Here is a 25,595-nt window from a genome sequence, read left to right on the forward strand (position 1 = left end):
TGATTCACCTGAGCTGGGAAAGATCAGCTAGGCTGGCAAATGGGAGCAAGAGGTCCAGTTCATCTTGACAGAGAGAGGGCAGGAGTGACATGGTCAGAAGCACCAGCATCATCCCTCATACCCCAAACAGCACCCCCTACTGTCTGAGAAAGGAAAGTCAGGGGATGGGGGAGTCTTCAGTGGAGGTATGGGTGGTGGTAAGGGGAGGGGGGTTGCAGGACAGAGACAGGAGAAAGAAATCGCTGTGTTTAACTGTCCTGCAAAAGGGAAGCAAGATAACTCTGATACCAATTGCTGAAAGTGAACCAGACTCAGAAAGCGAACATAGAAACAGATATAAATTCAGTGATACAACATGGAATAGGCCCTTCAAGTCTCACTGCCAAACCCAATTTAACCCTAACCTAATCAGGGGGTGATAGACAATGACCAATTAACCTACCCAGTACATCTTTGGACCTTGGGAGGAAACCGGAGAACCTGGAGAAAACCCACGCATTCCACAGAGCCCAGAGAGGACGTACAGACTCCTTATAGAACGCTGCCAGAACAGAACTCCGAAAGACCCTGAGCTGTACGTTACCATAGTGCCCTCTGCAAGATATATGTAGTTGGACATCACTTTTATCTCTGCCATGTTTATCAGATGGCAAGCTAAAATATATCGAGAGAGAGGGAGAGAGAGAGAGAGAGAGAACGAGCAAGAAGAGGAGGAGAGGGAATGGAGAGACAGAGAAGATGGACAGATACGTTTATGAAAGAGATTAAGAGAGTGAGAGAACAAGAAAGAGAGAGAAGGGGGAAGGAGGGAGCAATAAAATGGATATATAAGAGTGAGTGAGAGATCAAGAGAGAAAGAGCGAGACAGTGAAAGGGAAATGGAGTGAGAAAAATAAGAGCGAGAGAGCGAGGGAGAGAAAATGGAGAGAGGAGGTGAGAGGGAAAAAGAAAGAAATAGTGAAATAGTGGCCAAACTTGACAGCACAATACTGGACGTATCACTGACGGCAGCTACCTGATAACAAACAACCGAGCAGATTGATGGAAGAATGATTATCAAACTAAATCGATTCCTTAATCTGACATCCTGTGCTTAATGGAGAAACGACACATAAATCCCCTAACCGATGCCACAGAGCACGCTTTGCTCGCTGGGGCACTCCAACGATATTAATGTGATGTCAAACACCAGAGACCAGGAATGTGCGCTCGCACGCCAGCATAATGTGGAATAGCGTTAATATAACATTAAACAAGTTTCTCCTGCAAATGTATTTTGAAAAAAAAACGGAAGGAGAGGGGAGGTGGGGAATTGAAAGCACGGGGCACTGGAAGTGTTCCGACAGTTCTATTGTTCTCACTGTCCCGTCGGCAGAGAAAGAGAGAGATGTATATTTAGACTCTCCACTGACAGCCAGTGTATTCAACAAAAGGGCCGCATTCTTAAAGTCAGCTCAGTCAGAACCAACAACAACCCCCTCTGTTGCCAACCTCCACAACATCTCGGACATTTTCTGACTTAATGTTATTCCCCTTCCTCCACCCAGCGCAAGCTCTATCGTGCCAGGTTACCACACATCCAGAGTGAGTGAAATTGGTCGGAGGGGAGGGAGGAAACTCAATATCCCGGCTCAGCGCACACTCCCGCGCCGTTCACCCCACTCTGAAAACAAAGGGTCCACAAAATGCGAGCAATTTCCTCCTCCAGACGCAAGCTAGATACATTAAAAGCAAAAGCAAGCACGGCAAAGCACAGCGGTACCATAATCGCAGCCGCGGTTAAAACTTAGTATTGTACGCGGAGACAGACACACGCCACAGTACCTCAAAGGCAGCTCATCGTTTATCAGAATAGCAGCAGGTTTGGGACAGCGCATGCTTTGTGCAAAGATATTCTCGACAAAAGGCAGCCCACAAGCCCGTGAAACATTAACGGCACCGTAACTCCACTCTCAATGGCCTCTCTCTCTCTCTCTTATCAATGCTGCAGAGTAGAAAGCGGGGCCTTCACAGAATCACTGAGCAGAAATAATCCTCTCTGACAAGTTATGTTGTTTGAGCATATCTAACATTAATGCAGCGCACAGCCCCAGGGGTCTTGTTTGCATTCAGCTATTGCTGAGACAGGGAGGATTGCCGTTAATTATAAGTAGTGCTGGGCGGCAGGAAAAATATCTCCCTTTTTGCGGATACAGTTCCAGCTTGACATGTAAACACCAAACCAAGAGTTGCATTCAGAATCAGCAATTACAGGGAAGATAAATAACTTGGTTACTCCAACTCTTGTGTTTTTTTCCCCATTGCATCTGTCCGGAATACATCAAATGAATTAAACATTTCATCCTCAGCCTTGCAGGAAAAATAAATCAATTTTAAGCTGACCTGGGTCAGAAACAGGCTATTTTTCACACTTCATTAAAGATATATTGAGTAAATAACAGTTTAAAAATACAAGAGCAAATCTGCAGATGCTGCTGGAGGAATTCAACAGGCCGGGCAGCATCAGTGGAAGAGAGCACAGGAAATATTTCTGGCAGAAACCCTTCGGCAGGACCGCAGGAAAAAAGCCGAGAGGTCGAGTAAGAAGGGGGCAGAGGAAGAAATACAAGGTGAGGGGGTGAGAGGTGAAGTAAAGACCTGGGAAGTTGAATGGTGAAAGAGATACAGGGCTGGAGAAGGGGGAGTCTGATAGAAGAGGACAGAAGGCCATGGAAGAAATACAAGGGGGAGAGGCACCAGAGGGAGGTGATGGGCAGGCAAGCAGATAAGGTGAAAGAGTGAAGGGGGGGGCATTACTATAAGTTTGAGAAATCGATGTTCATCTCATCAGGTTGGAGGCTAACAAGAAGGAATACAAGATGTTGCTCCTCCAACCTGAGTGTGGCCTCATTGCAGCCGTAGAGGACACCATGAACTGACATATCGACTACAGGAATGGGAAGTGGGGGGAAAAATGGCCTTTTTGAATCTTGTGCTTCCTTGTTAAGCGTTAGGTAATTGTACCGGTGAATTCCGGGGGGGGGGCGGGTCCTGCTCATAGATCTTAATAGCTAACTGGAGAGTGTGACTGTTTTGACTGAATCAAAAGCTGTGGCCAAAGACTTAAACACATAAAGGATACTGAAGAACTGTGTTGTACAGGCAGGTTTCAAATAGGGAGTTAAATGTAAACCACATCTATTAATTCAGGTACTGTAGTTGTGAAGATCAGATAGTAGTACTTGAGGAAAAATAGGGGAGTGGCTATCACTATCGAATACTCATTCCTCCGACCACCACCCCTGAAATAGATTTGCAGACCCTATCACTAAGCATTTTGTGAGCTTGCTAGGTGCAAATTGGGAGGCATATTCTCATCTTACAACTGATTCCAAAGAGCTTTGTTGGCAGTCTGGGAGTTCCTGTGGACATACCTGAATGCATATTTAAAATAGTTAACAAATATGTCTGTCTGTTAGACTTAGTTGTCAACCATTGTGTCCATGAACCCATGGACACCACCTCAACGTTTTGCTCTTTTTTTGGTCCTGCTTGTTTATTTTTTATATATTCTTATTGTAATTTACAGTCATGTTTATATATTGCATTGTAGTGCTGCTGAAAAACAACAAATTACATGGCATATGTCACTGATAGTAAACCTGATTCTGATTCTGTTTCTGATTTCAAATATGGATTCACGTGTGTCCACAGATACTTGTTTGAGTCGTAAAGGATCTTCTGCACAGCTCTCTCAGCTGCATGCATGGCACAGCATTTCAGCAGAGATATAAAATATACGTGGCTTGCTCATTGACCTTCCTGCACCAGTGGGCTCAGGGAAATCAAAAGCACAGAGTGTGGGACTTGCCATAGGCCATGCGTTCAGAACTGTCCATTGCTTTTGGTTATACACTTTCCAGGTTTTGTAGCGCACAAAATACATTGCGCCAATGTAATAACATTTCTATCAGAGAAGTTCGCTGTTATTTTTTAGCAATGCTCAGGCTCCGTTTGCCAGAACCATTTATTTTTTAGCTCATCTGAAGAGGAAAGGTCGGGAAGGATAAGAGCCAAACACAGCAAATGGGACTAGCCCAGATAGATTTCATAGCATAGATAGCTGGGCTGAAATAAGAGCCAAACGCAGCAAATGGGACTAGCCCAGATAGATATCCTAGTTAGCATAGATAGTTGGGCTGAAGAGCCTGTTTCCATGTTTTATCACTCTCGTGGTCCAACACAGCTACAGTATCTTACTGAGCTAAAACTGAGTGTTTCAGACATTGACTACAATTTTTCTTCACTTTTCTTGCAATGTAGATAAAAGGCATTTAGCCTATCAAGTCTATTGCAATTCCATCCCTCCTTATTCCGCATCACTCATTGTACCAACATCATGGTCTGAAGGGCCGGTTCCTGTGCTGTACCATTCTAAGCTTGCTCAGAGGAAACCCGCTGAATCGCAGGCACAATGTGCAAACGCCACACAGGCAGCACCCTGAGGTCAGGATCAAACTCGGGTCTCAAATGTATTTGAGTTCAGCAGCTGGGAGGTAATGTCTCATAAAAACCTGGTTAGACCACACATGAAATATTATCTCAGTTCTGGTTGGCTCATCATAGGAATTATGTAGAAGCTTCAGAGAGGGTGCAGAGATTTACCAGGATGCTACTGGATTTTATAGGCATCCGTTCGTCTCATGAGACCATGGATTTGCACCTTGGAAGGTTTCCAGGGCACAGGCCTGGGCAAGGTTGTGTGGAAGACCAGCAGTTGCCCATGCCACAAGTCTCCCGTCTCCACACCACCAATGTTGTCCAAGGGCAGGGCATTAGGACCAATACAGCTTGGCACCGGTGTCGTCGCAGAGCATTGTGCGATTAAGTGCCTTGCTCAAGGACACACACGCCGCCTCAGTCAAGGTTCGAACCTTCAAATCACTAGACGAATGCCTTAACCACTTGACCACATGCCAAAACTGGATTAGAGAGCATGTTTTATGAGAATAGGTTGACTGAGCTAGGAATTTACACCTTGGAGTGAAAAAGGAGAAGTGGTGACTTGATAGAGGCGTACAAGATGATAAGAGGCATAGATCGATTAGATAGGCAGAGACATTTTCCCCAGGCAGAAATGGCTAATACAAGGGGGCATAGTTTCAAAGTGATTGGAGGGAAGTATAGGGGGATGTCAGAGGTAAGTTCTTTTCACAGAGAGTGATAGTTGTGTGGAACACCCTGCCAGGGCTGGTGGTAGAGGCCAATACATTCGCGGCATTTAGATAGGCACATGGATAATAGAAAAATGGAGGGCTCTGTTGGAGGGAAGGGTTTGATTGATCATATAGTAGGTTAAAAGGATTGGCACAATATTGTGGGCTAGCTTCTATGTTTTACGTCTCTGTAATGTGAGGCAGCTGTCCTCCTGGCTGCTGCTGTGCACATCCCTCCACCTTCTTCCTTTCAGAATGACCTCTTCCATGAAACACTGGATGGCATCTGGCATTTCAGCCATTTTAACTTGAGCAGGAATCAGTGCTGTTCGTAGAGGAGTGGCAGGGGTGGGAGCAGAAAGAGTGAATAAGTAAGCAGTTTCTGAATATGAAATATGCTTTAATAAAACATTAGAAAACACACAAGAACTCAGCAGCAGAGAAATGAAACCACTGCAGAACCTTCCACAAGCAAGCATCAATAGCTACTTCATTCATAAATTGTTGTGCCAATGTCGAAATGCATTAAGTACTTGTCTCAGATAACACAACCTACAAAGCTATTGACTCTTGGAATGTAGAACATTTCAATCTTTCTGGACCAGCATGCATTTATTTTTAAACCACCTCACCAGAGTATTCCATTGGGACCCATTAAACTACATTTCTTGCAATTTTCTCCAATATGATGGGGAGAAATATATTTTAAAAATATGCTCTTCATAATAAAGTAGGTTTCTCACCACTGAAAGGAACCCTGTTTTTCTATATTATATCTGAACTTCAAAGAGGATCCATTGACCAATTAGATGCAGGCTGAGGGTTGGATATTAATGTTTTTGAGCAAAACCTTAATCCAGTTTTTTACAAAAACTCCCCCATTGGAATTTATATTTTTTTTTCTGTATACAGTTGAGCTAAATGGGTGAACTAAATTTTCCTGCTGAGTCAGGTGAATCTATTTTCTTTTATTTGGCTCAGTTTAACACAACGAGTGGCTAATTAAGATGCTTGCATCACACTCAAAATACTGGAGGAACTCACTAGGTCAGGCATCATCTGTGTGTGGGTGGGGGATAAGCAGTTGACATTTCATGCTGAGACCCTTCATCATGTAGTTCCTCCAGCATTTTGTGTGTGCAAGTTCCAGCATCTGCAGAACCTCCTGTGTTTAAGATGTTTGCATCATGTGCACTTCTGTCCTGATGGCAGGCTTGGCTGGGCTGCCCTGTGTGATGTTGGGGTGAATATTACAGCTGGTCTCATGAATAAGCAATGTTGACAGAAATAGGGGCCAGTGGGGAATTGGACACGGGAGAAATTTGCCAGGGTTTCTGTTTTCATGCGCCGTCCAGTTACCCAGTTTGCTGCGATTAATCACATTCATGCCATTGTCAACTGGCATAAATACTGACCAAACAACAAACAATCTGCTAGAGGAATTCAATGGGTCAAGCAGCATTTGTGTGAGAGAAGGAATTGTCAACATTTCAAGTCAAAATCCTGCATCAGGACTGAGAGTGGATAGGTGAGAAGGCCAGTAAAGGGAGGAGAAGGGGAGTGCTGATTGGTGGAATGAGGAGGGGAAATGAGATGACTAGCAGGTTATGCTAGGTTGGGGAGGGGAGGGTGTAGACTTGGGGGACAGTGGCTGGTGACTAGTAGATAGAGGGGGAAGAAAAGCTTTGCTTGTCCCCATCTATCAGTTACCTGCTACTGTTTCAAATATGATGGCAGAATATAGCATTAATAATAAGACTCTTGACAGCGTGGAGGATCAGAGGGATCCTGGGGTCCGAGTCCATAGGACACTCAAAGCTGCTATGCAGGTTGACTCTGTGGTTAAGAAGGCATATGTATTGGCCTTCATCAATCGTGGGATTGAGTTTAAGGGCTGAGGGGTAATGTTGCAGCTACATAGGACTCTGGTCAGACCCCACTTGGAGTACTGTGCTCAATTCTGGTCGCCTCACTACAGGAAGGACGTGGAAACCATAGAAAGGGTGAAGAGGAGATTTACAAGGATGTTGCCTGGATTGGGGAGCATGCCTTATGAGAATAGGTTGAGTGAACTTGGCCTTTTCTCCTTGGAGCGACGGAGGATGAGAGGTGACCTGATAGAGGTGTACAAGATAATGAGAGGCATTGATCATGTGTATAGTCAGAGGCTTTTCCCCAGGGCCGAAGTGGCTAGCATGAGAGGGCATAGTTTTAAGGTGCTTGGAAGTAGGTACAGAGGAGATGTCAGGGGTGAGTTTTTTTACGCAGAGAGTGGCGAGTGCGTGGAATGGGCTGCCGTTGGTGGTGGTGGAGGCGGAAACGATAGGGTCTTTTAAGGCACTCCTGGATGGCTACATGGAGCTTAGAAAAATAGAAGGCTATGGGTAAAGCCGAGGTAGTTCTAAGGTAGGGACATGTTCGTCACAGCTTTGTGGGCTGAAGGGCCTGTATTGTGCTGTATGTTTTCTATGTTTCTATGTTTTCCCAATTCCCACTCCCATGGACAACCTGGACAACCTGTCTGTTGTCTAACATCCCAATGATCTTGGGACTCCTGTCTCACAGTTCCCCCTCTTTATACTGTCCATCCTTGCCTCTCTACTCTCAGTCCAGATGCAGAGTTTCAATCCGAAACATCGACAATCCATTCGTCCCACAGATGTTACCTGACCCACTGAGTTCCTCCTGTAGATAGCTTATTGCTTCAGATTCCAGCATCTGTAGTCAGTTGTGTTTCTACATAGACCAAGGTGCCATGTCCTTCTTTGAGAAGCACTATAGGGTTTTATATGCCCAAAATGGGCGATCAGATAATGGAGTAAGGAGAGGGTCAGGGACCTCTGTTTAACTTCTCATCCAAAGATTAATATTTCCAACTAGGCAACATTTCCTTGACACTGCACAGAAGATGCTGGGCTAAATTACATGTCCGAGCCTGTGAAGAGGGTCCTTCCCTTTCTTTCATGGTCCTCTGTCCACTCCTATTTGATTTCTTCCACCTATACCCACCAGCTCATCACATAATCTCTTCTCCCCCACACCTTCACCCTCACCTGGTCTCACTTATCATCTGCCAGCTTGTATTCTGCCCACTCTCCCCACCGTCTTACCCCTGTAGATGCCAAGGATCAGAAATAAAGAAGAAGGTGTGGAGAAAACTCAGGCAACAACTCTGAAAGGAAGGGTCTTGCCCCAAAATGTTGACTGCTTATTCCTCTCCATAGATGCTGCCTGCCCGGCTGAGTTCCTCCAGCATTTTGTGTGTGTGTGTTGTGCTGGATTTCCAGCACACGCAGGATCTCTTGTGTTCAGGAGTTAACTCTTTTGTCAGGACTCTGATAGGAGGTCAACAAACTGAAACCCTAACCCCCTCCAACTGCGCTGCCTGAGAAACAGAATCCGCTCCATTTAATGCTTTCACTGTGTAAGTTTAAGTGTCCAGGTACCAGAAAACATGGCCTCAGTTTGTTAACATCTCCTCTATTACCTCTGACCAGATAATCCATTCACTTTAATGAGGTTGCTCATGAGTTATTGATGGAACAGCAATCAAAGACTGCATCTCAGTAACAGTCTGCCTTATTCCACCGGCGGTGGACGCACAGTGCCACAGTCCTCTGGATTTTCCTTGCAGACCTCCCTCAGCTGCCTTACCAATTAAGGGTTTGTATTAAAAAGCACACTTAGTGACCAAACTGCCTACACATGCTGCAAAATGTAATTATTGTTTAACGTAGTAAAGTTTAAGAGAGGTAGGTATTCTGAGCAGAAATCACCAGGAGTGCATGTTCAAAAATCTCAGCTTTTGTTGCTGATATGTTAAAATTATGACTGAAAAATCTATTCCTAGAAATTCACCTTTCTACCTGCCTTGCTGAGAACATAGGCCCAGCTATCTCCAAACCTGTCTGTTCCACATGCCTTGTTTCTAAGATCTTCTACTTACTTTTCACCTTCCCAGTGTTTCAAGGTCTGCCTGTGGCTGTGAAGGCATCGCCCGGCCCTAAACAACGACTGGTTGTTCCCTTCTACAGATGCTGCCTGACCTTCTGAGTTCTGCCAGCGTTATGAGGTATTTGCAGCATGTGTTTAAGCTTTGTCTCCTTTCGTCTTTCATAAAGGAAACAGAAGATGCTGGGCGAAATGAGTCGCTGGTTCCCTATCTTGAAAAATGACACTTTTGACAGTGCAGCACACTCTCCATGTTGTGTACAGAATTGTGTGGAGGTGCAGGAGCAGTATTTTATGACACTGAGGTAATCTGAGGGTTAGTTTGGATCAAATAACTGGAACACTCTTCCAAGTAACAATCACAGACACTGGATACAAGTTGGACCATTTGAAACCATCTAATAGCCAAGCATTATCTGCCATCAGCTATTGGCTGTTCATATCTCTGCTTGGCTCAGACCTAAACACAAACTTATCCAAACGTGGAATTTGAAGACGAGCTAGAAGTCAGATGCCATTCATTGCACATCAGAATCAGGGACAGGTTTATTCCTTCTGCCATATGTCATGAAATGTGTTCCTTTGTGGCAGCAGTATAGTGTAAGACATAAAAACCACTCTAAGTTTAAATAAATATATTAGTACGAAAGATGACTAGTGAGGTAGTGTTCACAGATTCATTTAGAACTATTTATAAATCTGACGGTGGATTAATGCTATATTCTGCCATCATATTTGACCTACCAAAATGAACCACCTCACACTTTTCTGGGCTGAACTCCATCTGCCACTTCTCAGCCCAGTTTTGCATCCTATCAATGTCCCGCTGCAACCTCTGACAGCCCTCCACACTATCCACAACACCCCCAACCTTTGTGTCATCAGCAAATTTACTAACCCATCCCTCCACTTCCTCATCCAGGTCATTTATAAAAATCACAAAGAGTAGGGGTCCCAGAACAGATCCCTGAGGCACACCACTGGTCACTGACCTCCATGCAGAATATCACCAGTCTACAACCACTCTTTGCCTTCTGTGGGCAAGCCAATTCTGAATCCATAGAGCAATGTCCCCTTCGATCCCATGCTTCCTTACTTTCTCAATAAGCCTTGCATGGGGTACCTTATCAAATGCCTTGCTAAAATCCATATACACTACATCTACGGGTCTACCTTCATCAATGTGTTTAGTCACACCCTCAAAAAATTCAGTCAGGCTCGTAAGGCACGATCTGTCTTTGACAAAGCCATGCTGACTATTCCTAATCATATTATGCCTCTCCAAATGTTCATAAATCATGCCTCTCAGGATCTTCTCCATCAACTTACCAACCACTGAAGTAAGACTCACTGGCCTATAATTTCCTGGGCTATCCCTACTCTCTTTCTTGAATAAGGGAACAACATCCTCAACCCTCCAAATCTCCAGAACCTCTCCCGTCCTCATTGATGATGCAAAGGTCATCGGCAGAGGCTCAGCAATCTCCTCCCTCGCTTCCCACAGTAGCCTGGGGTACATCCCGTTGGGTCCCGGCGACTTATCCAACTTGATGCTTTCCAAAAGCTCCAGCAGATCCTCTTCCTTAATGCCTACATTCTCAAGCTTTTCAGTCCACTGCAAGTCATCCCTACAATCACAAAGATCCTTTTCCATAGTGAATACTGAAGCAAAGTATTCATTAAGTACCTCTGCCATCTCCTCCGGTTCCATTCACACTTTTCCACTGTCATACTTGATTGGTCCTATCCTCTTGCTCCTCACATGATGTGGAGGCAATAGGAGGAGGAGGCAATAGATTGAGGAAGAGGGAATCTGAAAGGAGAGGACAGTGGCCCATGGAATAAAGGAAAGGATGTGGAAATCCAGAAGGAGGAAGGAGTAGGCGATGTGCAGGTATTCTGGGTTTCAAACTCAATCCAGGAAGTTCCAGGATCCACAATTTTGTATGTCACATAAATCATTAATTTAAGTGATAATAAGTTTTAAAACTGTATCTTAATTTTAAATTTAGGTGCCCTAATCCGTCATTTCCCTGAATTTGTTGTAGATACCCTATCAAATATTTTCAGGTTGGCCAGATCACCTCCAACAGATAAAAGGCTTCACATTTACAAGTGAACTGAGGGTAATTTTCTTCAACCAGAACACTACAGAGCTTTAGAATTCTTTATCCCAGCGAATCGTGGGATTGAGTCATTAGGTATATTTCAACACCAAGATGGATCAAATACTGGACAGGAAAGATAACTGAGGCAAAGATTAGATCAGCCATCATTCAGTAATGGAGTTCTTGCTCAGCTTTTACTGTTCTTCTATTATCCAAGTATGCAAGGAAAAGCAAGCCAGCTTCTTGCAACCTGACCTCATAGCATAACTCTGTACATGTCGATATCATTCTGTGAAGTGCTTTTGGGAGATACAGAGTGGAGAATGATCATAATTCCACCCGAACAATGAGGTCCTGACTGATTCCACAACATATGGACTCATTTTCAAGGACTCTACAACTCCTGTTCTCAATATTATATATTACTTATTTATCTATTGTTATTATTTTGTTTTCTGTTTGTATTTGTACGATTTGTTGTCTTTTGAACATCGGTTGTTTGTCTCGCTTTATTGTGATGGTATTGGGTTTGTTGACCATGAAGCTCTAGAGAAAGGGTTTAAGGTCTTCCCAAATGAAGACTGTAAGCCCTATTGAATATAAATATCCATGAGTATCTCACTAAAGGGAGATTATACTGTAACTACCCAATCTTCAAAGACTAGTTTACTACCCTGCTTATTCTCTATGGTGAGCATAGCTGTCAATATTTACTATTTGAGCAGTGGGTCCCTTCTCCCTACCAAGGTGGAGGTACTTCCAGCTAGCAAGGTAGCTTAAAACATCATTCGTTTATTGTCAGTGATAACTATTTTAATGCAAGCAACATTCTTAAAAGAGATTTAAAACTCACAGAGGATTTCTATCTTAAACATTTCCAAATTACAAACCATTTCTAAAGCACAAACCATTTCCAAAACACAAAACACAAAGCATTTTTAAAACACAAAGGATAAAGTATTACCAAAACACAAGTACAATTCCAATCAACTAAAAAGACATACCCACAAGTTGCAGGTGAATGAATCATCCATCACAGATAATGAAACTAGAGTAATGGATCCTAGTTCACCCCGTGTTTCTTCCATAGCTTCTTGATGTTCCTCATTCCATTCCTAATAAGATTGAACTGCTTTCTACATTTATACCCATTTTCTCCCATTTGGGTGACTTCACAGAGGTGATATCTTGTCAGATACCCATTTAACACAAATATTCCAAAAGTATCTTGGAGACATAGTTCCACAATTAACACTGTAATACTGTGAAGCTAACTTCCTTGAGTACATAAAACTTCCAACTATATACACATCAGTTATTTGATATGCTAAATAATATTATCCATCAAGCTTCCTTGAACTAAGCAACTTATGAGTCAGCCTGTCTGTTTGAAACAAAGCAAATTAAACAACCCATTATGCTCTGCTTTTGAGTAGTAAGTCAAGATTTTGTAAGCTAGCATCTGCTTTTCATAGAAAGAGTGACTACAAAGCTGCTGTATAGACAATACTTTTTTAACTTCAAGCTGATTACTGCTTTCTATTTACATTTTAAGAACTGAAGACTGACTTACTTTTACGACTAGAAACTAAACAGTTAGTTAGACATTTCTTACATCTGTTGTTGATTACAATTGGCAAATGCTGTTTGAGAAATGCAAATAATCTGAATATCCAACAGATTGGGTATAGTTTTTCATTGATTCCATTCTATTTATTTGTATTTATTGTGAATGTCTGCAAGAAATTGAATCTCTGTTTAGCATATAATGACACAAATGTACCTTGTTAATAAATTAACCTTTAATTTAATTGCTCTTGGTTAGTGATGGTGTGAGGGAATATAAAAAAATCAATTATCCAACACTATATAAAGTCTGCACCAGCAATACAACCCAGCAATAGCTTACATACTGTTGAACCAACTTTTCCAAGACTCTTGTGTCTGGTTATTAAAGGTCTAATGCTCCATGTAAATAAATACCATTTAACACTTCACATTCATCTGGAAGAGCAAACACTTGTTTGCTCTAATCACCTCTAAATGTTTGCATTAAGTCAACATCATATCCCTCTATAAGTATAAGGATCATTGGCTCTCAGGGGCTTATACATGGGGTAGGACAAACAGGGGCAAACTCCCTCCTGCTTCTATCTAGTAATCATTCCAAGTGAAATGTACAATGAATGGTTATGGATGTGCACAACCCTATTCAAGATGATTTTGATGCTGTCACCAGGCCCTCAAAATTTCTCACCGGGGACCAATAGAGATTACATTTATATAGCTCCCTTGACAGTATTCTTCAAGGAGGAAATTGGAGCACTTGGAGGAAACCCACACGATCACTGGGAAAATTTATAAACTCCTAAAAGACCTATCTCTGACACCACCTCCCCTTTATTTTCCCCCAATAACATTATGAGTATGTCCTGTTGAATTAACCATTACCACCTCAGAAAAAAGGTGTTGGCGGTCCACTTTATCGCTCTTACCAAACCTCTTTCAAGTTACCTCTCATCCTCCTTCACTGCAAAGAGAAAAGCCACACTCGCTCAAACTTCCCTCATAAGACATGCTCTCTAATTGAAGCAGCATCGTTGTACATCTCCTCTGTACCTTCTCTAAAGCTTCCACATCCTTCCTATACTGAGGCAACCAGAACGGATCACAATACTCCAAATGTAGTCTAACAAGAGTTTTATAGAGATGCAACATTACCTTGTGGTTCTGGTTGCTAAAATATTCACTAACGCATAATTGTGAGTAGTGTATATGACAGACTGAATATCAAAAGAAAAATAACATATGCTGGAAATATAAAACAAAAACATAAAACACTCAGCAGGTCAGGTAGCATCTGTAGAAAAAGAAACTGAGCTAACTTTTCAGGTTGCAGGCCCTTCGTGACAACAACTGAGGGACATGATCTGCCCTGTACCTTATTATTACTTATTGAGACAGGACAGAGCTTAAGGGCATGCCAAAGTTTTCAGGAAAGCAAAGGGTGAAACGATAAATTCTCAGTGTCTGTTTACAGGTGCTGGCACAAACTTGCATCACATCCTCTCTGTTTCATTACAATTTTAAACAAAATACAAATTAGGAAACTGAAGCATCGAGGTGATGGGTCTTAGAAAGTGATTCCTCCAGTCTTCATTGTTCAGAAAAGAACAATGTCCAATCATGGCTGGAGTTGGAAAGGAGAGTGCTCCCTGTCTAAAAATAAAGCAAGCAAAGCATAATAATGAAAGCAAGAGTGGTTGCCATGGTTACACAATAAAGTACTCTTGACAATTAGAGATTAGTGTATGTGATGTTATCAAGTTAATGGGACCTCAATGACCCCTTTCTCTATTTTTTTTGCATAATTTTTATCGACATGAAGTATTTAAATAATAGGCTGACTTACTTCAGAACATCTGGGTGAGATCAAGGTGACACTACTTAAATACAGAACATTGCACCTTATTGAATTCTGCTGTACTGTTAACTTAAAGAGGGCTGGGTGAGAGTGGGAGGTCTCTCCCCCAACCCCATACCCTCCCTAAGCTGACAATTCACTTTTAGAATCAAAAAGATGCACTGAATTCGAGCTTCACAAGACCCTTTTTTGTATCCTTGGATTTTAATCCACCTGCTTCCACTGCCCTCTCCCCAGTCAGGGAGATAAACATTACAAGATCACCAAAAGAGGCCAAATGCCCCTCCTTTGATCTGTACCAACTAATCCCTAATCTACAGCCCTCTTCCCAGAACCCTGCAAATTTTCTGTCCAGATACTTAACTAATTCCCTTCTGAATACTGGAAAGCCATGCCTGCACAGGAAGAATATACGAACTCCTTACAGACAGTGGCCGGAATTGAACACCTATCGCTGATCGCTGGTGCTGCAAAGTGAGGTGCTGACCACTACACTACCAAGCCCCAGAGAGCTCGGCAGCGGTGTGAAGAGTACCCGAGTTTTCTGACTGAAGTTGAAGGGAGCGGTATCAAAGTGGAGTTGAAAAGTTTTCAGAATGGCTTCACTTGAACAATAAAGATGAAGTCTTGATCTCTGAACCTACCTGGTGGCCCTTACACCTTACTTTTATACCTGCACTGTACTTCCTCGGTAACTGTGACACTTTACTCTGCACTCTATTATTGCTTTTCCTTTTGTTCTATCTCCATGTACTTAAGTTTGGAATGATCTGTCCGACTTGGAAGGCAAAATAAAGTTTTCACTGTATCTCGGTACGTGTGACTACAATAAATAATTTACCATACCTCTTTCAGACAGGAGGGTGAGATATATACTGAACAGCTCAGTTATCTTTAAAAGAGCTATTGGGAACAGCTTAATGGAAAAAAGGCTTGTGATCGACCTCCTGTACCTAATAAAGTGGCCTCTGAGTGCACGTCCATGGTTTTCTGCTGCTGTAGCACATCAGCTTCAAAGTTCCATGTGTTGTGTACTCAGGGAAGTTCTGCACACCACTGTTGCGTGTGGATATTTAAGTTACTGTCACCTTCCTGTCAGCTTGAACCAGTCTGGTAATTCTCCTCTGACCTCTCTCATTAAGAAGACGCTTTCACCCACAGAACTGCCGCTCACCGGATGCCTTTCTGCTTTTTGCACCACTCTCTGTAAGCTCTAGAGACCGCTGTGCATGAAAATCCCAGGAAATCAGCAGTTTCTGAGATTCTCCAACCACCCCATCTGACAGTAACAATCATTCCACTGTCAAAGTCACTTAGATCACAGTTCTTCCCCATTCTGTTGTCTGGTCTGAACAACAACTGAACCTTTTGTGCATGTCTGCATGCTTTTATGCATTGAATTTCTGCCACGTGATTGGGTGATTAAATATTTGCATTAATGAGCAGATATATGTGTGTACCTAATAAAGTGGCCACCTAGTGTCGTTCCTGATTATACCGAGTAAAACCTCCTCATATTAGTTCGTAATACACCAGCAGGGCTGTGTCATTGAAACCTATAGGATATTAAAATGCTGAGATAGAGTGGACATGGAGAGAATGTTTCCTGTAGTGATGCAGTCTCGGACCAGAGGGTACAGCCTCAGAATAGAAGGATGTCCCTTAGAACAAGGATGAGGAGGAATTTCTTTAGCCTGTGGGTGTTGAATCTGTGGAACTGATTGCCACAGACGGCTGTGGAGGCCAAGCCATTGGGTATATTTAAAATGGAGGTTGATAGGTTTTTGATTAATTAGGGTTTCAAAGGTTATGGGAAGAAGGCAGGAGAATGGGGTTGAGAGGAATAATAAATCAGTTATGTTGGAATGGCGGAGCAAACTCTATGGGCCAAATAGCCTAATTCTACTCCTATATCTTCTGTTCTGGCTGGCAGCCAAAGTTTTCACTGTATCTCAGTCCCAATAACAACAATAAACAAGGTAGCATTCCACTTTCAGAGTGGAGAGTGAGGTGTATGCTGAACAACACAGTTATCTTTAGGAGAGCTATCGGGAGCAGTTTAAGGGAAAAAGGAGGGGAAAATAATTGTGATCGTATGAGTGTTGATGTACACTTAATATAGTCCCTGATTACACACACAGACTAAAACCATGTCACATTGCTTCCAAATACATCAGCAGGGCTGCCTAACATACATGCACTCTTTCTCCGGATGTGACAGGGTTCAAAAGCATTAATCACTAAAACTAGCCTTTGGAAATAACAAATGCAGGGAAGATTAAAAAAAAACTTTGTGAGGACTAGGCACTTGTTGCTTGAAGCATGAAGCTGCATTCAATCACCTTCTTATGTAAGCAAGAGAATGACAGGAGGTGCGCATGCACGTGCTTGATTTCTGTGTGAGCCAGCTTGCACTGCACAAAGGGACAAATTAAGGGACCAATGGAAAATATTTCTTTCAGTTTGGAAACCAAGAAAGCAGAATGTGATATGTGCTTACAAGAAATACCATAGTCCTGGCATGAGGGAGCTGCTGACAGATTATCACCCAAGTCTTTTTGTGTAGTATCACTGTAAACTGGTTGCCTTCTCCATTCCATAAGACTAACCCCTTGTGAAATTACAGGAGGTTGCTTTCTCTTTCTGACTGGCAGCTTCGCTTGCCAGCTGTCCTAAAATTGAGAGATCAAGGTGTGAAATTGACTTGAAATTGCTGAGCTGTGCACTGAAGAAGAGATGCGCTCCTGTGTGCTCAGGAGGCAAACTGCATGTGAAAATTGAGCATCTTTTGGTTCTGTGCGGTATCAAAAGGAGAATCATGTAAGAAATGAGATATTCAGGGTTCGAGGGGATTGGTGACATTGCTCAGAATAACCAGGCATCGGTGTAGGTTGTAATTATAGATCAGATCATACCATAAATATTACCCCACAGAAAGAAACACAAAAGATAAGCTGGAGGAACTTTGCAGTCCAGGCAGGATCTACAGATAGAAGTTGACAGTCAATGTCTTAGACCACAAGATCATAAGACCGTGAGACATGGGAGCAGAATTAGGCCATTTGGCCCATCGAGTCTGCTGTCATTCGATCATAGCTGATTTATTATCCCTCTCAACCCCATTCACCTGCCTCCTGTCCCATAACCTATGATGCCCTTACTGATCAAGAACCTATCAACCTCTGCTTTAAATATACCCAATGACTTGGCACCTGCAGCTGTTTGTAGCAATGAATTCCATTTTGGATTGAAACCCCTAATCTGGGCCTGACCCATCGATTGTCCATTTCCCTCCATAGATGCTTCTTGACCCACTAAGCTCCTCCAGTATCTTGTGTGACCCCACAGAAGAAGGCCACTCGGACCATCATGCCAATACTGGCTCTTTGGCAGATCTGTTCAATCAGAACCACTCCTCTACACATCTTCACATTTCACCATTACTAATTATCTTCTTATCTTTTGCTATAACCAACTCTGCTTCCACCACACCTTCAAGCGATGGATTCCAGATCATGAAAACTCATAGTGTATAAAAAATGTTCTTATCTCTTTCCTATCTCTTTTGCAATCTGTAGCTTGTGACTCTTGGTCATAATGACAGATTATCCCTGTCACTCTAACAAAACATTTCACATCTCTCCAATAAATCTCTTACTCTCTCTATTCCTTCTGGTTTTATTAGTTTTTTTTTGGATAACTTAAGTCCTTAATTATCTGGTATTGAATTGACAAGGCACTGAACACTTTGGAAAATGTACTAATAAATAATTTGTACAGGTACTTGATGGTCAGTATGGATAGCGTGTGCTGAAGGGCCATCTTTATGATTCCATTATTCCATTAAATCTCTTCAGTAATACCATTCATTATAAATAAGGCAGTGTTGAATAAGGAAGACAACCGAGTAACAAAATATTCGCAGTCTGACTAGATTAACTGCTTTATGTATTCCTCAGGCAATGATCTGTGCTTGTGCTCACTGACGTTTAGAAGAATGAAGATAAATCCCATTGAAGCCTACCGAGTATTGAAAGACCTAGACGGAGTGAATATGCAGAGGATGTTTCCAGTGGTTGAAGAATCTAGGACCAGAGGGCACAGCCTCAGTAGACAAGGTCATCCGTTTAGAACAGAAATAAGAAAGAATTTTTTTTTAGCCATAGGGTGGTGAATCTGTGGAATTAGTTGAAGACAATTATAGAGGTCAAGTCATTGGGTATATTTAAAGTGGCGGTTAATAGGTTCTGGATTAATGGCATCAAAAATTATGAGGTAAAGGTAGGAGAATGGGGTTGAGAGGGATAATAAAGTAGTCATAATTTTATGGCAGAGCGGACTTGATGGTCTGAATATCTTATGGTTTTATGGTCTTACATCTAAGCCATCTCTCTCCGAAATGATGCTTGAATTTCTCCTGCAGTACTAGACCTGATCAGTAGACAGAGCTAGTGAGCACAGCACCAGATGGTAGAGGAACCCAGTGTGCAGACTTCTTTCCAGTGGCCAGCACTAATGCACGTGCCTTCCATCTGCTGCAGTGCCCCATCAGCAACGGAGAGATGAGAAGCCATTGCTTAAACTTCATCCGCTGCTGCGAGCACCTTACTGAGGTTCAGCCTGCAATGGACATTGGCATCCTGTGTGACCCAGGTTAGATGCACTATTATTCCGGCGAGCACTGAGCCAAACACCACAGAGTAATTGCTGGCAACCGCTCTGCACAATGGGCAGAGTTCCAGGTAAGGCTGGCATCTGTGGGAGAGATCCACAGACAGGAAAAGGAACAGCTGTGGCCTACAAAGGGGGCACTGTAGATTGCTTCTAGATGGATCAGAGGGAACTGCCCGAAACTGCCACTTGCAGCCATTTCTACCCTGCCATCTGGCAGGAAACAGTGTGAAGTTGGCACTGACTTTTATGTTGCTGGCAACGATCAAGGTCATACTGCCTCTGACATCTGAACCAGCTTGCCATTGAAGAAAAGAACTAAATTAACAATACAAAAATAAATGGGAAATGACTGTCAACTTTCTAGCTCCCTTCTTACCCCTTATCTTCTCCTCACATGTCCATCACCTCCATCTGGTGCCCTTCCTCCTTCCCTTTCTCCCGTGATTCACCTTCCTCTCATATTAGATCCCTTCTTTTTCAGCCCTTTATCTTTTCCACCTATCACCTCTCAGCTTTTTATTTCATCCCCCCTCCCAAAATTACCTACTTTCCCCCCCACCTGGCCTCACCTATCACCCACCAGCTTGTAGACCTTCCCCTTTCTTCTTATTCTGGCTTCTTCCCCCTTCCTTTCCAGTCCTGATGAAGGGTCTTCAACTAACATGTTGACTGGTTTTCCCTCTCCGTTGTTGCTGCCTGACTTGTGGAGTTTCTCCAGCATTTTGCGTGTGTTGCTCACAATTTCCAACATCTGCAGAACCTTTTGTGTTTATGACGGTCAACTTTGTTTGATTGTTAACCATTTAACATGTTAAACACTATTTATCATGATAATTGTTATTTATATAACAGTTGCACTAGAATGCCTCTGCAGTGCCAGGAATAGATGTGGTTGGCTTCATGAGCCCCAGGACATCTATAAAACCAGCCTGAACTGCCAGGTGAGGTGAACGAAGAAAGCAAACCACTGTAGGAACCTAGCCAGCATCTGCAGGAGGACATGAACAGTCAATTCTTCGGATTGAGACCTTTCATGACTCAAAACATTAATTGACCATTTCCTTCTGCAGATGCTGCTCGACCGGCCCGACCAGCACTTTCCATCTTCAATATGAGTTGTTCTCAGGCAGATTACTGATTTGCTTCAAGAGAATTTTATTTTATTATATTTCTTTATTTGGAGACACCCCTTCTGGTCTAATGAGCAGCACCGCTCAGCAACCCACAAATTTAACAAACTCCTTACGGGTGGTGCCAGAATGGAACTCTGAACTCTGATGCCCTGAGGTCTATGCTTCCCTATGCTACACAGTAAGAGATATAACAGATTTTACATCTGTTGGAGAAAACGCAATGACCAATTTAGTTCATTATTTTTAACTGCCTTTTTTTTTCACCACAGAGCTCCCCAGTGTCAAACATACCTCAAGGGCAGAGTTCAGTTTCTTGCTATTTTAATGGAAGATTTAATGGTTCGGGTGATTATATTACTGAGGATCTGGAGCCCAGAGACTGGCAGGGTATGATTGCAACATGCACACTAAGGGTATTAGAATATGTCATGGGTGATGGAAAATCATGCAAGTGCAATACTTTTTCATTAATCTTCCATTAATGCCCCAACGCACAATAGGATAACTGGGAAATTCCTTTGAGTTCAAGGGCTGCAAGGTAACATTGCAGCTCTATAAAACCCTGGTTAGACCAGACGTGGAGTATTGTTTTCAGTTCTGGTCGCCTCATTATACGAAGGATGTGGAAGCTTCAGAGAGTATGTAGAAGAGATTTTCCAGGATACTGCCTGGACTAGAGAGCATGGCTTATGAAGTTAGGTTGAACGAGCTAGACCTTTCTCTTTAGAGAGGAGGAGGAGGATGAGAAGCGACTTGATAGAGGTGTATAAGATAATAAGAGGCATTGATCGAATTGATACCCAGAAACACTTTTTTCCCGGATGGAAATGGCTAATACCAGGGTGTCTAATTTTAAGGTGATTGGAGTAAAGTGGGGGGGGGGGTGGAAATGTCAGAAGTAAGTTCTTTACACAGAGAGTGGTGGGTGCATGGAATGCCCTACCAGGAGTAGTGGCAGAAGCAGATACATTAGGAGCATTTAAGAAACTCCTAGATAGGCAAATGGATGATAGAAAAATGGAGGGCAATGTGGGAGTGAAGGGTTAGGTTGATCTTAGAGTAGGTTAAAAGGTCAACACAACATTGTGGTTCGAAGCGCCTGTACTATATTGTAGTGTTCTATGTTCTATGTATCAGAACATGCTAGACCTTTCTCTTTAGAGAGGAGGAGGAGGATGAGAAGCGACTTGATAGAGGTGTACACAAATTGTGTTATGTAACTATCTTAATTCAACTTTAATTTAGTTAAGGGCTAATCCTGCTTTTCCTCTGAGAAGTTATTGCAATTTCAGTCACAAGTTCAGATTGCCAACTACTTTTTTAAATGCACTCTCTAAATAGATTTTGATTTTAAATACATAGGGAGGAAATTCATTCTTGGTCACTAAACATTTAATATCGTAGCCTTTGAATATTGTACACCACTTCTGCAATTCAAAATCTGTATTACACAAAAGATGCTTCATAAATGCAAATTCTTTCTTTCTCAATGGATAAAAATTCAATTTTCTCTTCAAACAACATATAGATGCAAACACTTTGCAAGGGATTGACCTCAATGAAACTGAATTTCAGAAGGCCGATTCACCGCTATACTGCCTGCTTAGTGCACGCAGTTGAGAACAAAGTACTACCCCAGTGCTTCCTGCCAGTACTGTCTTATGTCCTGTGTGATCCCAATTTATTGACTGTCAGAGTGGTGTTGACAGGCATACAAAAAACAGAATTTTGATCTGAATTGAGTTCACTGTTTGTCCTGGAGGAAGTCTAAATATCTCCATTGCTTCTAACTTGAACTACAACTTTCTTTAAACCCTAAATTTCCCTCACTGGCAAGTACAAGCTAAGCTTCTTCTTCTCCACCATCAGATTTCTGAACTGTCCATGAAACCATAAACACTGCTTAACTATTTTGCTCTCTTTTCATGCTCTTTATTTGTTTAGTTTTTATTTCTTATTGCAAATTACAGTATTTTTATGTACTGCGCTTTACTGCTGCAGCAAAACAAAATTCACGACATACTGCATATCGGTGATAATAAAGCTAATTCTGAATGTTAAGCAGAATGTTGCTTTGTTATTCCCCTAGTTCTCTGAATGAGACTATCAGAGAAAATTCACAGCACAGGAGGAGGATATTCATGAAGCATCAATCTTGTTCCACCTTTCAGTGCTGGTCTCTAACCCTGTAGCTCATAGCTAATCAAGAAGAGTTTAAATGTAAATCAAAATATGTACTGCAGGTGATGGAAATCTGAAATACAAACAGAAAATGCTGGAAACACTTCGGTCAGGCAGCATCTGTGGAAAGAGAAACAGAATTAACGATTCATGTCCAGTACCCCTTGTCAAACACTGATGAAGGGTTTTTGACCTGAAATGTTAAAACCTTCTTCTACAGATACTGCATGACCTGCTGAGCATTTGCAGCATAATTTGAGCTTATTAAGGTTTAAATGGTTTGAGATTTCTGTGTTACCATTTGGCATTGGTTTATTAGTGTCACACGTACAAAGATGCAGTGAAAAGCTTGTCTTGCACTCTGTTCACAGAGATCAAATCATTACACAGTGTTTTGATTGTGCTGGATGCATTACTGAGGCAGCAAGAAGTATAGACAAAGCTCATGGAGGGAAGGCTGGCTTCTGGCAGAAAAAAAGATTATTTCTGCCTGTTCTAATTCTACCAGTTACTTTGAAGTTAGACTTCCTGGTCTTGGGCCCTCAAATATGGACACAGGTGCTTTCTCCTTACTTTGTCTGAAGACTTCACAACATCATACATCAATTATGTCCATTCTTTCACCATCCTCCTCGCATCTGAAGAAAACAACCCGAGCTTATTCAATCTTTCCTGATATCTGGTCCTGGCAATGCCCACATAAATTCCCTCTGCACCCTCCCCTGTGCAATCATATCCTTCCCATAAAGTGGTGGCCAAAACTGCATACTGTACTTGGGGTTTGGCCTAAAGATTATTGCGAACAGTTCCAGCATAACCTCCTTTCTCTCAGAATTTGTGGCTCAGAAAACAAAAGTAGCCCATATACCTTCTTTACAAGTTAATTAACTAACCTCACCTCATATCTTTTAAGCACCTGTGGGTATTCACTGCAAAGTCTCTGTACATCTCCACACTGTTGTTGGGAAGGTGGGTTGAAAACAATGGGGTCAGTGTAGGATTAGCATAACATGCTGTCGATGGTCAACGTGGGTCTGTTTGTATGACTCTAGAAATGAACACCAGTTTGTCTCTGTTCTGTGAGTGAGTCAAAGTACCAGGCAGACAGGCCAACCCAAACAGCAACAATGCCTCAGCTGAAAGACATCGATGCAAGAGCAGAGCTGATTATCGACTTCAGGAGGAAGAAGCTGGCGGGACATGACCCATCCCTCATTCAGGGATTGGAGGTGGAGAGGGTCAGTATCATTAGATTTCTTGGTGGTAACATATCAAAGGATCTTTCCTGGGACTAGCATTTAAGTGCCATCACAAAGAAGGCACAACAGCACCTCTACTTTTAAGTTTGTGAAAGTTCGGCATGTTACCAAAAACTTCGACAAACTTCTCTCTTCACTCCCCCACCCAGCTATCTTCCCCCTCATCTGGTTTTACTTATTATTTGTCAGCTTGTACTCCTTCTCCTTCCCCCAACTTCTCATTCCAGCTCCTGCCTTTTTTCCAGTCCTGATGAAGGGTCTTGGCCCAAAATGTCGACTGTTCACTCCTCTCCATAGATGCTGAGCTGCTGAGTTCCTCCAACATTTTGTGTTTGTTCCTCTTAATTTCCAGCATTGTCATAGCTCAGTATTATTTTTATAGCACAGTTTGTAATTTTTTGCACATTAGTTGTTTGTCTGCCTTTGTAATTAAATTAAATTCCTTTTTTTTCTGTATATGCCTGCAAGGAAATGAATCTCAGTGTAGTATATGGTAACATATATGCACTTTGCTGATGAACTTACTTTGAACTTTGAACAATTAAACAAACGATAACCCATCTTTATTGCACCTTATTGCACAGTTCAAATAAGAAAAATATTGTCAAAATTTGATTATCTGATTATTTATTGATTGTTGTTGTGCATAAAATGGATGTTACTTTTACTGACAGAACAAAGTGTCCACACCTATAGAATCTATACACTATCTATACCCTCATTGGGTGTAAAACACTGGCAATATCCTGAGAACACAAAAGGTGCTCCATAAATCCTGACTGGCCTGGTACCACAATCCAAATATGTGGGAAGTTAAGAAGCTGCAGAGGGTTATGGACTAAACCCAATACATCACAGGCACCACCCTCACCACCATTGGTGGTTTCCATATCAGTTGCTGTCGTAAGAAGGTAACATCTCAAGGATCCCTACCATCTGGACAATGCCGCCTTCTCACAGCTATGATAGGGCATGAGGTTCACAGCCCTCACTCACTGATTCCCCAATGCTAGGAAAAAGACTCAGTGCATTCACCCTATCTATGCCGCTCATGATTTTATACACCTGAATAAATCAACCTCTCACTCTCCTGCATTTCAGGGAATACAGCCAGTTCTGATGAAGGGTCTTGGCCCAAAATGTCAACTGTTTACTCTTTTCCATAGATGCTGCCTGGCCTGCTGAGCTCCTCCAGCACTTTGTGTGTGTTGCTTGGATTTCTCTTGTTTGAGATAGAACTACACTCTTTCCAGTTTAATAACATCTTTCCCGTAGTAGGGTGACCAAAGCTGAACACAATCCTCCAGGTCCGACCTCACCAACATCCTGTACAATTGCAGCATAACCTCCCAACTTTTGTACTCAATGTAAATAAAGTAATAAACACGACTGCTGGCCAACAAGAATCAGCCAATCTTATATTAATGCCAAAATCCTGTTTCTGGAAACCATATTACATTTCCTCAGGTAATAGTGGTGTGTTGGGCTTCTGGTCTCTGTCCCTCCTATTGTAGCTGTGGGAAGATGGGAATGTCCCGGATGATGGGGATCTTTGATGATTGATGTTGCTGAGCTGCAGAAGATCGTGAACACAGCCCAGCACATCACACAAGCCAATCTTCCGTCATTGGACTCACTTTACACCGCACGCTGTAGGAGCAGTGCTGCCA

The 25,595-nt window shown here is 42.4% G+C and overlaps 1 protein-coding gene across 20 annotated transcripts in view; it reads right to left on the reverse strand.

Moving 5' to 3' along the window:
- celf2 (cugbp, Elav-like family member 2) overlaps positions 1–25,595 on the reverse strand; it is a 1,121,102-nt gene that overhangs the window by 454,725 nt on the left and 640,782 nt on the right. Inside the window, exon 1 of one of the 20 annotated variants that reach the window (XM_063072705.1) lies at positions 1,825–1,840. The exons of 18 other annotated variants lie outside the window; for them this stretch is intronic. The gene's annotated coding sequence lies outside the window, so the exon portion shown is untranslated. Of the gene's footprint in view, positions 1–1,824; positions 1,841–25,595 lie in introns of those variants that run through there. One more of the 20 variants, XM_063072716.1, reaches the window with a different exon arrangement.

This window comes from Mobula hypostoma, chromosome 20 (genome assembly GCF_963921235.1).
Source record: "Mobula hypostoma chromosome 20, sMobHyp1.1, whole genome shotgun sequence".
Lineage (NCBI taxonomy): Eukaryota > Metazoa > Chordata > Chondrichthyes > Myliobatiformes > Myliobatidae > Mobula > Mobula hypostoma.